The following is a 13,823-nucleotide window of genomic DNA, read 5'->3' as shown; positions in this document are numbered from 1 at the left end:
TGCAAGGCAAGAGTTTTCACCCATTTGACAGATGAGGACACTGAACTAGAAGGGATGAAATCCCTCGCTGAAGGTCATGTGGGCCGTACGTGATGGAACTCAAGGTCGTCCTGGCCCATCTGACCCCGGTGTCGGTCCACGCATTTTTATTCCACTCTTTCTTTGGGAGTTCGGACAGGATGGCAAACAAGCACAAGCTTCCTTACAACTGACAACCGAGTGGGGAAAACACTCACCAGGCACATAATCAAAGAAGAAAACAGACAAACAAGAGCAGTTTACATCACAGAGGGTGAGCGCGGTAGGTATTGAATGACGATAACATTGGAGAAGGTGGTCAGGGGAAGCACCTCTGTCTTTTTGAGGAGGGGCCATCGGAGCGAGACTGAAGGACAGGAGCAAGGGGGGAGCGGTGTGATGAGGCAGAGGTATAGCAAGTGTGCGGGCTCTGAGACAGAAGGGGCTTGGCGTGTCCAAACAGCAGTGGGAGGCAGGGGCGTTGGAACCTGGAGAATAAGGGAGGGTTGGAACGGGAGCAAGACCAGCAGGGCGTGGGTCATGGGGGCTTTAAAGGCAAAGTGAGGGCTTCAGTTTATCTTCAAGTGCAAAGGGAAGCTGTGGGAAGGGTTTTAGCAGAGGAGGGACATGCTGGCCTTAGATTCTTCTCCTGCCTCTCCATGGCCCGCATATGCCCCGATTCCTTCACCCTCTGGCCATCATGTCATACCTATGGGTTGACACTGCTCTGTGCTTTTTGAGGGCCCGTTCTGTTCAACTTTGGGTCACCAGTGCCCAGAGTAGCTACTGAAACACCAAAGGTGCTGAAGAAGGGCAAAGTCTTGAATGGATTAGCGGATGATCACTTGGGTCTTGTGGATCATTCGGGATACAGTGTAAGGAGAGCCAAGGTAGCAAGAGAGATGGTCCCCACTGTAGCACAGAGGCGGAGCTGGCAGAGGGGGCTGGACAAGGCTTCAAAAAGGAAAGCGCACTTCATCAGGGCCTCAGAGAAAGAGTCGTTTTCCAGGCGGAGAGTGTGGGCGTGGGCATTTCTAGGCAGAGAGAACAACTCAGGGAGGCGTGATGAAGAGGAGTTGCTAACACTTCTGGGCCTGGTGAGCCATGGCCGTGCTGGACCCTAGGGCTGCTGGCTGAGGAGTTGCTGAAAATGAAGAGGTGAGGCCTGTGAATGCTTGTGAAAGAGGTGAGGAGGTGACTGACACTTTATCCAGGAGGCCTGGAGGCATCATCCAAGTATTGCAAGTAGAACTTGGATTTTAAGCCTGGGCCCCTGAGGTCAGCACTGGCCCAACCCAGCTGCTATGAGGGTTTCAGCCCCTCCAGCTTCCTCCCTCCTCCCCCTCTTGCCCCAACTGCCTTCTGTCTGGCACCACCCTGGGATCAGCTTTGGTGCTTTGGTTCCAAGGTTTGGCCAGCCCCTGTCACCTCCCCATGCCCGCTCATCTCCTTCACTCATGGTAACTCAACTTGATCCTGCTTGGAGCAGGGCTCACGAATGAAGGAATATTGGGTATGCCTGGGTGGCCACGGGCATAGTTCACAAGAGAAAGGTAAATTGGATCAAGTTCTCTATATAAGTAAAAAAAAAAAAAAAAAAAATTTTTTTTTTTGAGCACCTAACATATGCCAATTCTGTATTAGTGCATAGGGGACAAAGAGGACACAAGAGATTTAGGAGACACAGTCCCTCCCTTTAAAGACACACACTGTAGATGAGGAAACCAGACATTAGGAATAAAAAAACCGTCGTGTATTGACTGCTTTCTACAGAATGACTAGAAGACACTCGAAATAGCACTCAGGGAACCTGGGATTGAAATTCTGTAGGGCTCTTCTAGGAATAATGATGGGATGTTCCGGCACTGGGGATTTAAGAGTAATAAATGGGGGGCGCCTGGGTGGCGCAGTCGGTTAAGCGTCCGACTTCAGCCAGGTCACGATCTCGCGGTCCATGAGTTCAAGCCCCGCGTCGGGCTCTGGGCTGATGGCTCAGAGCCTGGAGCCTGTTTCCGATTCTGTGTCTCCCTCTCTCTCTGCCCCTCCCCCGGTTCATGCTCTGTCTCTCTCTGTCCCCCCAAAAATAAATAAACGTTGAAAAAAAAATTAAAAAAAAAAGAGTAATAAATGGAACTAACTTCTGATAGATACACTTCAGAGATGCCAGGAATGTTCTCCCTCTCCCTCCCAAGTCTTGTTTTTAAAATTCCTCCTCCTCCCTGGCGACCACACCAAAGGCTTCATTCCAAAACCAGCCAATCAGAGCTATTACTGTGTAAATTTCTGGGAGAGGCACACTTTCAGGTTCATCCTCTATTTATATCTCAGGGTGAACTTGTAGTTGGGAGCCAAGGACTAGTAAACAAGCGGTTGGAGAGCAGCGTAGTAACTTCTCTTTCAGGCAGCACCAGGGAGCTGGGCTGGTGGGGAGGTGGTCTCATCCAAGGGGTCAGGAGAGGATTTAGAGGAAGTGAGGCATGCATGGGGACCAGCCAGGGGAGGGGATGGGGGAGTCGTGGGGGCAGGTCAAGATGGTTCAGGCAGAGGAGACAGTCACACGCCTGCAAGCAATCCTGAGTGTGGCTGCATATGTGTGTGTTAGTGAGCACATGTATACGTGTGCTCACTAGCATGCATGTGTGCACGTGTGTGTATGGCGTGCATACGCACGTGTGTGAACCAGTGTCTTCATGCATGCGTATGTGTGTCGTGTGTATGCATGAATGTCTGCGTGAGCGTGTGTGTTCTCTTTGTGTCCATAAGAGGTTCCAGACATTGCCAGCTGTCGAGAACCAGAGAGCTTTGTCTTTATTCCAAGAAGCCTGGAGCAACTTTATACAAGGGACTGATGTGTTCAGGGTCTCCTGTAACACATGTGTCATTCCAACCAGGATTCAAGATCTGGTCACACTTACATTGGACCCCAATTTTCACCTCATGACCCCACTCCTGCACTTTATTACAGCCTCTACAAACACTGACTTAAAACGCTGGACACAAACTCCACAGGCTACACAAGAGATGGCAGTTGTGGGGAGGTCTACACCTGGATTCAGGGAGGAAAATAAAAGAAGAAAACTCTAATGGCAGCCAAATTTTCCCAGGTATCGTTCTGCTAAAATATACAGCCACTTCATAAATGAGCATGACAGAAATGAACAAAATGAGCGTAAACAGAAAAGTTAACGTCTTATATATATATATTTTTGTATTTGTTTTTGTTTTGTTTTGTTTGTTTTTATTTTTTTATTTTTTTAATTTTTTTTTCAATATATGAAGTTTATTGTCAAATTGGTTTCCATACAACACCCAGTGCTCATCCCAAAAGGCGCCCTCCTCAATACCCATCACCCACCCTCCCCTCCCTCCCACCCCCCATCAACCCTCAGTTTGTTCTCAGTTTTTAAGAGTCTCTTATGCTTTGGCTCTCTTCCACTCTAACCTCTTTTTTTTTCCCCTTCCCCTCCCCCATGGGTTTCTGTTAAGTTTCTCAGGATCCACATAAGAGTGAAATCATATGGTATCTGTCTTTCTCTGTATGGCTTATTTCACTTAGCATCACACTCTCCAGTTCCATCCATGTTGCTACAAAGGGCCATATTTCATTCTTTCTCATTGCCACGTAGTACTCCATTGTGTATATAAACCACAATTTCTTTATCCATTCATCAGTTGATGGACATTTAGGCTTTTTCCATAATTTGGCTATTGTTGAGAGTGCTGCTATAAACATTGGGGTACAAGTGCCCCTATGCATCAGCACTCCTGTATCCCTTGGGTAAATTCCTAGCAGTGCTATTGCTGGGTCATAGGGTAGGTCTATTTTTAATTTTTTGAAGAACCTCTACACTGTTTTCCAGAGTGGCTGCACCAGTTTGCATTCCCACCAACAGTGCAAGAGGGTTCCCGTTTCTCCACATCCTCTCCAGCATCTATAGTCTCCTGATTTGTTCATTTGGCCACTCTGAATGGCGTGAGGTGATATCTGAGTGTGGTTTTGATTTGTATTTCCCTGATGAGGAGCGACGTTGAGCATCTTTTCATGTGCCTGTTGGCCATCCGGATGTCTTCTTTAGAGAAATGTCTATTCATGTTTTCTGCCCATTTCTTCACTGGGTTATTTGTTTTCCGGGTGTGGAGTTTGGTGAGCTCTTTATAGATTTTGGATACTAGCCCTTTGTCTGATATGTCATTTGCAAATATCTTTTCCCATTCTGTTGGTTGCCTTTTAGTTTTGTTGGTTGTTTCCTTTGCTATGAGAAAAGTTAACGTCTTAGACAGAAGTGCTGGCATCTGAGTTATTTGACAGCATTACCGGTTGGATTCTACGTTTGTGTAACTAATAGGGTTCACTAGCGATTATGCCAAAACAAAGTCTGTCTATCCTAAAAGCAGACTCTGATCTCTGCTCCTAAAAGGCGCAAATTCACAGCAATCCAGGATTTGGTCTCCACAGCCCATTTCTGAGGCCAGCAACTTGCAATGAGGCCTTTGGGCTGCAGGTGGCGACAAAGATCAACCTTCCTCACTGCCTATTTGAGGCCTTGAGCAATCACAATTCCTCTTACATTTAGTATCCACAGTGTGTCAGCCTGTGTGCACCAAATCTCTGCCTTTCCTACCATAGATGCAGCCTTCTCAAATGGTGTCTGAGTGCAGGTCCAAATCATATGGAGACTTTATGAAGCTCTGCCTGCTCCTTCCTTCTGACAAGTTTCCTAGCACCTTCTTGATGCTCTAGGAGCTTGGAGCCTCGGAGGGAAGAAAGATATTAAACACATACTCACTTTTACTCTTTATGTATGTATGTGAAGGAGCCAAAGATGTATGTCTGATCCCTTCTCCTGGTGACAGTGAATCATCCTGCAGTGAATCATCCTTTCCCATACTCATCCCCTCCAACCCCCTTGGGAAAGCCTTGCCCAGGCTTTGGTCATAGAAGTAAAGTGGCATAGGAGGCTGGAAGCCTGCAGTTTTGGCAGAGGCTCTTCTGCACTGGGGCATTTCCCAGTGACATTTTCTGAAGGCTCATAGCCTTCAACAAACAAACAAACAAACAAACACAAAAAACCACACAGGTCATGTGACTTTGTCTACTCAGAGGACTGGAGACTTGGGTATCTCCTACCTAAGTATATTCCAGCCTTCTTCTGAGGAACATTATCCCAATGAATGTTCATGGGTTTATGGGGAAAAGGGGTTATTGTAACGGTTAATTTCATGTGCCAACTTGACTGAGCAAAGGAATACCCAGATAGCTGGTGAAACATTATTTCTGGGAATGTCTGTGTGAGTGTTTCTGGAAGAGATCAGCATTTGAATCCATAGGATGAGTAAAGAAGGTGGCCTTGGGGTGCCTGGGTGGCTCAGTCAGTTAAGCAGCCACCTTTGGCTCAGGTCATGATCTCACGGTTCCTGAGCTTGAGCCCCATGTTGGGCTCTGTGCTGACAGTTCAGAGCCTGGAGCCTACTTTGGATTCTGTGTCTCCCTCTTTCTCTGCTCCTCCCCCCACTCGTGCTCTGTGTCTCTCAAAACTGAATAAATGTTTAAAAAAAGAAGTAAGGTGGCCTTCACCAGTGTAGGAGGGCTTCATCCAATCCACTGAGGGCCCCAACAGAGCAAGTCAGAGGAAGGGTGATTTTTCTCTCTCTTTCTTTGGACTGGGATATCCACCTTCTCTAGCCCTTGGACATTAGGGCTCCAGATTCTAGGGCCTTTGTACTCCAGTCTGACACCAACAGTATACCCCCCCACTCCCCCCCACCCCCCACTGGCTCTCAGGCCTTTGGACTCAGACTGGGTTCTGCCACTGGCTTTCCTGGTTCTCTCTTGTAGAGAGCAGACTGTGGGACTCCTTGGCTTCCATAACTGTACGAGTCTCTCTCTCTCTCTCTCTCTCTCTAGACAAATAGATATAGATATAGGTATTTCTATCTGTCTATCTATCTAATCTGTCCTATTGGTTCTGTTTCTCTGGAGAACCCTAACATAGTTATCTCTGACTTACCCTCCTATGCTCCTCTCCCTGTTACTCTCTGCTTCAGCCACCCCAGCCTCCTCACTTCTCTCCAAAGACAAACACTCCAGGCTTGATGCCACCCCAGGGCCTTTGCACTACCTTCTTCCTAGAATTTTCACTTCCTCAGTGAGGGCTACCTGGATCACTTCATTTAAAATAGCAACATGAATCCCAGCACTCCCACACCCTCTATAGTACCATCATATTCTAACACACTCTATGATGTAGTTTTTAAATGTATTTTACTTTTTTCCTTCTCACTCCACTAGAATGCAAGTTACACAGGGCAGAAGTTTTAGTCTCTTTTATTTGTTTACAGATCATGAGCATGCAAAAGTGTTTATAACATGTGTCAGGCACTTAGCAACATTTGCTGAATTAGTACAGAAGTAGATGCACCAGTGAGTTGGGGGAATGTTGGCTATTCAGGTCACTGTGGAATTCAGTCCCAAAAAAACTCAACTAGGATTCTCAAAATGGTCCAATTTGAAGGTCAGGCCCTATAAAGAATAGCACCGGAACGCCTGTCTAGATCTGTCAGGATTTGGCAGTGGGTGGGCGTAGTGGAGAAAGGGTCTAGTTTCCAGGAGGGATTTTCCCAGTTATCTACTGCTGTGTAACAACCAATCCAACACTTTGGAACTTAAAACAAGAATGACTTATTATTTTTCATCATTTCTGTGTGTTGGCCGGTGGGTCCTTTGCTGGTTTTTCCTGGGCTCACACACATTCGGCTGAGTGTTAGCTGGGCTGGACGGTCCAAGATGGTCTCACTCGCATGTCTGGCAGTTGATACGCACTGCTGGGTGGAGGCCTTGGCTCTGTGTGTCCTCTGGTAGGCTAGAGTGACTTCCTTATGTGGCAGTCTTAGGGCTGCTGTTCAAAAGGGGAAAAATAGAAGCTGCAAACCCTCATGAAACCTAGACTCCAGAACTCGCATTATCACTCTTGCCATGTTCTACTGGTCGAGGCAACTTACAAGGCCAGATTTAAGGAAATGTGGATGGAGAAATAGACTCTACCTCTTAATGGGGAGCACTGCAAAGGATTTGTGCCCAAAGTCACTGTGAAGAAATGGAAAAGGAAAGGGTTAAACCCAGACTGAATGAGCACTCTTGACTTTCATGTTACCCTACCTTCATAGTTAACTCAGTGGACTGTGTAAGGCAGTAAACTCTTCATTCATTCATTCACTCACTCACTCACTTGCTCACTCACTCATTCACTCATTTGCTAATCAAACATTACTGAGCTCTCATGGTGTTCAAGTGCAGTGCTGGGCATGGGAGTATAGAAATGAGTGGGGTCCAGCACTTGGTGCTCCAAACGAAAGTGGGAAAGCCACCTTGCTCAAGCCCTCTTGGATGTTCTTCATCTTGCTTAGTGGTTTCAAGGCTAACTGGGAACCCAAGGGACAGTGTTAGCCCTTGGAGGGACTTCCAGAGGGAAGTGAAGCCCAAATGGAGCCTCCGTCTATGGGACACAGGCTGGTATAAGTGAGGGTCACATTTAAGGCAAATCACTAACGTTGAAAAGGAACAGATTCAAGGAGGAGGAGGAACATCAGAAAGCAAAGGGTCTGTGGCCCCAGGAATGGGTTCTGAAATAGATACCACCTGCCTCAAAGCAACTAACTTCTGGTGCCCTGGCAATAATATTATAATAAAGGCACCCATGCTGTTCCTTGATGTTTCCTTCCTTCTTTTTTTTCCTCTTCCTTCCCTCTCTTCCATTTGTATTTACTTCCATTTGTATTTACTATGTTAAGTTATGTATTAGGAGATACCTGTAAGTTTTGGTTTCACAGCCTGCTCAAGCTCATGCTTCTGTCTTGCTCTCCCAAATCCTGAATTCAATATTGAGCACATGTTGAGAGCTTAATCAATGGTTTGGGATGATTCTAAGCTGCAGCTGCAAACTGAGGGCAAGGTCAAAGAGTATCTTCACAGACATCCTAAAGAGTAGCCTGACCCTTACCCAAGACACTCTCCCCCTCCCATCATACAATTCCTAGGATGCTGAGCACCTTGTAGGTAGTATAGATTTACATGTTTACTATGTTAAGTAATAGTCTGTTCTCAGAGTACCAAAAGTTCTCAGAATCTCTTGATCATTTATATCAGGATCAGCCAGTTAAAAACAAAGACTCCTGAGTCCCCACTTCAAACTGGTAGGTACAGAGTTGTGAGGCTAAGCGCAGGAACCTTCTAGGGAGCCTGTGGGTGATATTTTGGAAGATTCGGAGGATCCCCAGTGTAAACGAAACTTCACTTCCTCCACAACCAGCCCCATAGAAATGAGATCCCAATCAGAGCACATGGCACTCTGTCTGTGTATATTTCCATGACACAAAGGGGAATAATGAAAACAGGAAGTTGAGAATCAGAACATAAGTCTCTAAACAAAAACATGTGCCACAGATGTGACCTAATATGTCATTCTCTGCTCAGGCTCATTAGTCATAGAAGATCATGGAAAATCATCCTCATTATGAGAGCTGCTTGTCAGGTGTTACTTCCCCAGTCATCCTATGAGAGGGGAAAAGTGAATGACCAGCGTGGAAATTCAGGAAAGCTTGGTTCTGGGAATTCATTAGAACAGACTCCACTGGGACAGGAAGTGCTTTGCCTAGGATTGGTTAGTGGGGGTGGGGGGTGGTGCAGGGCAATGGTTTTTAGGTGAGAGTTTGAGGTTGACGTTACCTCCTTTCTTGCTCTGGAACTTGGGTGTCTCCCCTTACTGTGTTGTCCTTGGGTACACTTTTGTTGTATCTTGTAGGTGGCACTTCCTAGGCCTGGCCAATCACTTAGCCAAAGGGATGGGAGTTCCTTCTCTGGAGAGATCCTGACATGAGAATATGGGATAGCAGAGCACAAACCCGCATGCTCCAAATACTCTGATGGTGGTAGGTTAATGCTTGACGCTTTATCAATGTTCTTATTACAAGGCACCAGACTGTGAACTCCTACAGGGAAGAGATTTGAAATTTTCATTTCTAAATGTTCATAAATGAGCACTAGGCAGCTAACATTACCTCACACGGGTGTGCGCGTTTTAGGCTGCGTGGCTCTAGAGGACACCACTCACATTTTGACATCATAGACTTGAATATTTATTAGGACAATGTTATGGTAGTTGACAATAAGGTGCCTTGTACTAAAAAAGCTAGTACTTCGATTGACTTTCTAGCTGATGAGAATAAAAAGGGAAGCCTTATGCTAACGCATTTCGAGGAGCCACAAGTGGTTGGAACAGAGTAGAAGAAAAAGGGGTAAGGCGAGAGAGGTGACTTAGAGGAAAATAAGGGCCAGATCATGACATTTATTAAGACTATACATGCTAAACCCAGGTTGTTAACAAGAGGACAACATGGAGTTCTTATCAATGATTTCAAGCAGGGGAATGACATGACCAAATTACCTCCTAAATTAGTTGCTTCTGGCTCCTGGCTGGAGAATGGATGTTGGGACAGCCTCTCAAGTTTCCCTACTCCAGTGTTTCTTGCTTCCAGTCCAGATAAGAGATGAGTGTCTACTAATTGTCACAGGGGATTTGAGGGAAGTGAATGGATTTAAGGCATAGTAAGAGGGTAGAGTTGATAGATTTTGGTAATTTATTATGTGCAGAATGAAGGGGGTAATTGTTGAGATTGATTAACAGATTTACAGTTTTGGTGTCTATTGATGGATGTCTCTACTGACGGGTAGTGATTCTAGTGATGGATGGCAATTTTATTCACTGACATAAGGAGTAATGGAAGAGAAAGTGGCAGTTTTGGGGGAAAGCTGATAAGCTTTGTATGTTGAATTTTGAGGTATATGTGAACTCCTGATAGAGGTGCTCAGTGGGCAGCTATTTATGTAGATCTGGTTTTCAAGAGAAGAATTTGGAATGGAGATTTAAAATTTGGAGTTTTCAAAGCAAAGGAGATAATTGAACGTGTGGGGTGAATAAAATGGGGAGAGAGATTTGTTTAAAAGAGAAGATGGTCTAGAACGGAGGGATGTTTGAGAGGTGGAAGGTGCAGAGCCTTCAGTGGAGGCTCGGAAGGAGAGGCCTGAGGAGGTGGAGGGAAGTCCAGGAGACACGGAGTATGGAAGTCTAGAGAAAAAAGTGTTTTAAAGTAAGAATCATCGGTGTTGAACACTAGCGGTACATCAAGGCTGGTAAAGTTTGAAAAGTGTCCATTGGATCTAGGAGCTAGGTAACCCTAGGGCAAAAGTTTAAATAAGGGTCTATGGGGCACATGGGTGGCTCAGCTGGTCAAGTGGCCGACTTCAGCTCAAGTCAGGATCTCATGGTTCATGGGATCTGGCCCCACGTTGGGCTCTATGCTGACAGTTCAGATCCTGGTCCCTGCTTCAGAATCTGTGTCTCCTTCTCTCTCTGCCCCTCCCCACTCGTGCTCTGTCTCTCTCTCTCTCTCTCAAAAATAAATGAATATTAAAAAAAGATATTTAAATACTAAAAGAAAAAAAAGAAATAAAGCGTCTTCAGGAGTGAGGAGAAGGTGAGAACCGAAGGTCAGTGAGCAGAGATAATTTCTTCAATAGATTTGGCTCTGAAGGGGAGAGAGAGATGAGTAGACATGTGGCTAAGGGAAGGCTAGAGGGAGACACATGGCTAAGGGAAGGATTTTTCAAGATGTAACAGGTTTAAACAAGTGTAAAAGTGGATGGGAAGGAGCTAATGGAGAAGGATGGGGTGGAAAAGTCAGGGTAGGGATGCAATATGTGTGTTTGTGGGTAAGTATGTGGTCCTCAAGTAAGTCTGTGTGACTTTAAGTTCCTGTTCTGCTCTTTCTCATGTGAGAAAAATGAATGAAACAGGCATACTCAAGTTATTTTTTAAGTTACATTGCAGAGTCATATGCTTTTTTTCTTTCCATGATGCATCTGTGAGAAAAGAAAAGCGCTAGTGACCTTCAGATTTAACGAGACATCTTTTAAATCTTTATTCCATTTAAGGGTATGGAAATGCTTTTTCAACATTATTTCCAACGATTTCATTGATCTATTATTGTGAAATAAAGCATCCTGAAACTTAGTAGCTTAAAAAAAAGAAGAAGAAGAAGACAATTTCGTTTTGCTTGTGAATCTGCAGTTGAACAAGACTCAGTCCGATCCACCCCAGCATCAGCTGAGGGAGTTCAAAGGTTAAGAGCTGGGGTCATCCGATGGTTGTTTCACTAACAGGTCTAGAGGTAATACCGGCTTTCTGCTGGGACCTTGGTGGGACTGTTGACCAAATCACTTTCATATGGACTCTCCATGCAGCGTGGGCTTTTCCACGACATGGTGACTGGGTTCCAGGAGTGGGCGTCTTGAGAGAGAGAGAGAGAGAGAGAGAGAGCCAGGCAGAAGCTGTATAACTTCTGATGACCTAGCTTCAAAAGTCATTCGGTATCACTCCTGCCTCATTCTATCCATTAGAAGTGCATCATCAATGTCAGCCCACTTTGAAAAGGGGGGAAATTAGGTCCCACCTCCTCATGAGAAAAGTCTCAAACAATGTGTGGGCATGTTTTAAAACCACAACAGCAACACGGGGCCAATTGAGTCAAATTAAAACTACAGGTTTCTTTTGGGGGGTTACTTTTACAGGACACAACTTCTGAAGACTTCAGTGCTTTATAAGACTGTTTTGTTCAACTAATACTTGCAAGGGCATATTTATTTTAACTAAGAATAGAAAGGTTTGTGACAGTAACGAATATTCATACAGGTCTTCATAATGCACACACTCAAAAAGTGATAGTCTTGTGGCTGTTCTTTTTTTTTTTTTTTAACGTTTATTTTATTTTATTTTATTTTTTGAGAGAGAGAGAGACAGAGAGAGACAGAGTGCAAGCAGGGGAGGGGCAGAGAGAGAAGGAGACACAGAATCCGAAGCAGGCTCCAGGCTCCGAGCTGTGGGCACAGAGCCCGATGTGGGACTCGAACTCACGGACCATGAGATCATGACCTGAGCCAAAGTCGGCCGCTTAACCGACTGAGCCACCCAGGCACCCGTGGCTGTTCTTAATTATTGCTTAATATGGAAAAAAAATCTTGCCTAAAATGGATTCTTTGAACTAGTTTATGCTGCAGAACCATATCTGTCCCACTGAAGCTGTGAGGAAGAGCAGATACCTCCTATATTACCAGGATTTTTTGTTTTTCAGTTATGAAGACTAACACTGTAGGCATAGAAATGATATTATTTCTGTGATAAATAAGCAGCAGTCCCTTGGGTTTAATCTTAACAGCAGAATGGAAAAAGAACTAAATAGGATTTTTATTTAATGATAGTAGAATAAGGAACGTAGAGCGATTTTCTTCCACTTAATGTAAATTTGGGCAAATAAAGTGGGTTTATGCTAATGGTGGCCACCATATCGTAGCCTTTTGGGGGAGGATTGAGTAAGTCAAGGCATGCCAAGCTCTTGGCATGGGACCAGGCGCACAAGAGTCCTCACGTGATGATCAAAAATGGTAGGTGATGTGAGAAACTTGAGGAGGCTGAATGGGATGGTACCCAAAGCTAGAGGTCAGAGACTAGCCTTGGGTAAGAGGGAAGAAGGCAAAGATAAAGAAAGGTTCAATATGGGCTGATGAGGAGTTGAGAAATTCTTCCTGTTAGTTTCTGTTACTTTGTTATTAAGTAAAGGAAGAGGAGGTTGGGCAGGAGACTAAAGAATATAAGGAATATTTGAAATATTTTCTGTGGAGATGGGATAGCTAGCAAATTATAGAAACAAGGAAAGGATGCTAAGCAACGACAGAGGCTAGCTGGTTTGGGCCGTCATCAAGATGTAATGGGGCAGATCTGCCATGATCTTCCGAGATACTTGGTGACTTTGGTGTAGAATCTGAGGAGGCAGACATCGGATGGATCCAGATTTTTGCCAAGCAGTGCAATGGGAGAGCAGAGGGGCCATCAGTGGGGAATATTGACAAAAGAATGGTCCAAGTAGGGACTAGAAGGAAGTGAAAATTGGAAGAGATGATAGAAGAAAGTTGAGTGGTCAAGGGACTGGAGGTCTCTGGTGTTGAAATACATACGCAGTGGAAAAAATGAAAAGTGAGGGAGAAACAGAGGGAGGGAAAAAGAGAAAGGAGAAAAGGAGAAACAGGACATAAATCCTGTCTTTTGTGGTCAGAGTAGGATGTTTGAACATTTCAGAAGTGAAGAGATTATGAGAAATGACAAGTCATAGGGTAAAAAAGGGAGAGTAGAGGTGGGAGTCACTGAAAGTGAGAAAGTCTAGAGACTAAGTCATGGTGTAGGTCATCCAAATGGATGTCAAGGTCCCTTGGGGTTCAGGACAAAGAGAAAGACTTGGTTCCAGGTGCCAAATATTTAATAAATGGAGGGGAATGATAATGAGGTCAGTAGCTGAAAGCTACACAAAGAAGTACAGGTTGGTATAAACTTCAAAGGGCTGGGGTTTTCGTTTGTTTGCCTTTGTTGGTTGTTCATTTAACAAAGGTTGAAGATGTCACAATCTGATGTCAGTGGAGAGGTGACCCAACGTTGGCCCCAACCTCCTGGCCCTGAAATATCTGGGCCTGAGTTCTTTCTCCTTGAGAAAGCTGCAAGGAAAGCATGGTCCCCAGAAAGACCATGCTTTGGGTTCTTGGTTCCAGGGTTCAGCCAATGCAAGAATTAGGGGAATATTTAGAAAAGAGAATAGAGTGATTCATTTAAAAAATAACTAGTAAGCACTTGCTATGTGTATGATACTGTTTTCACTATTGGGATGTATCCATGAAGAAGGTGTATTAAGGGATTTATGTAGCAAGA

The sequence above is a fragment of the Prionailurus bengalensis genome, chromosome A3 (genome assembly GCF_016509475.1).
Source record: "Prionailurus bengalensis isolate Pbe53 chromosome A3, Fcat_Pben_1.1_paternal_pri, whole genome shotgun sequence".
In the NCBI taxonomy this organism is placed as follows: domain Eukaryota; kingdom Metazoa; phylum Chordata; class Mammalia; order Carnivora; family Felidae; genus Prionailurus; species Prionailurus bengalensis.
Note: the sequence above shows the minus strand (reverse complement) of the source record.